General features: G+C 44.1%; 1 pseudogene; it reads right to left on the bottom strand.

Moving 5' to 3' along the window:
* Positions 1–209: 209 nt before the first annotated feature.
* LOC102810595 lies at positions 210–824 on the bottom strand (annotated as a pseudogene).
* Positions 825–1,169: the final 345 nt, after the last annotated feature.

Raw genomic sequence — 1,169 nt, forward strand, 5'->3', positions numbered from 1 at the left:
AAAACAAAAGCATTTACCTCATTAGAAACAAGATTCACTATTCACTTATTGTCTTCAAACATTATTGCACTTTTTCTTTCATAATGTGACAATGCATTCATGACACAATCTGCAGACAACTACTATTTTAACAGACAAAGAACACTTTTAAGTAGACATGTCTGTCCTAAACTGTTTATTAGGCATGAATTTTACAAACATTACTTATATTAACGGTAATGGTGGAGCTGGAGAGTGTTGTATCTTCTCCAAGCAGCCCAGCAAGAACCACCAATAGTGTGGTGGAACTTGTGGCCCTTCCCCAGGCCATGGCTCTTGTGGCCTGCAGATGTCAAACCTCGCATCTCCCTGTGCTTGTGAACTGGCTTGGTGATCCACTGGGTGTCAGGATTTCTTCTGATAGCCTTATGGAATGGATCAATGAGGATAACTTCAAAAAATTTGTATGTGGAATCTTTACCAACACAGTAAGAATTCAGGACTGTTAGGGCCCCACAGTGGCGTCCAGCTCACTCCTCAGCCACAGACTGAAGGGTTCTAGCAAACTTCAGCTGGTTAACACCATGATGGACAGTCTCGCCATAGGTTGCACCTTTAGGCACTGGGGTGTTTGCAGCCGCCTCTGTGCACACGAATCCGATAGATGACATAACCTTGTTTGACCTTGTATCCCAGCTTGTGCGCCTGTCTGGCAGGGTGGGACAGGGGGCCCTGTGCAGTGCAGAGAGTTGGCGGTACTGCCAACAGCAGACCCGCAGAAGAAATCGCATCGCATCGGACTGCTTCTTCCTCCATAGTTTCTGGATGTATTTGTAAGCACCCATCTCAGTTTACCCTGATGGCTGCCGCCAGATGGAAAGGAAGAAGCCTTTCTCTCCAGAACACTTTAATTGTGCTCATGTAGAACCTGTGCATAGACCAAAGGCAATTGTACAAATAAAACCAGGGGTTTAAAATCAGGAAAATTGTACATCAGGGTTGTATCCTTTCACCATACTTATTTAATCTGCATGATGAGCATATAAACGCAACAGCAGATTGGAGAAAGGCTCATTAACAGCGTTCAATATGTAAATGACTTGCCTTGCTGAAAATTAAGAGGATTTACAGCACTTACTAAGGAGCTTTGGTAGCGTAGTGGTTACGAATCAGGCTGCTAACATCAAGGT

Source organism: Chrysochloris asiatica, unplaced genomic scaffold (genome assembly GCF_000296735.1).
Source record: "Chrysochloris asiatica unplaced genomic scaffold, ChrAsi1.0 scaffold00052, whole genome shotgun sequence".
NCBI classification, from domain to species: domain Eukaryota; kingdom Metazoa; phylum Chordata; class Mammalia; order Afrosoricida; family Chrysochloridae; genus Chrysochloris; species Chrysochloris asiatica.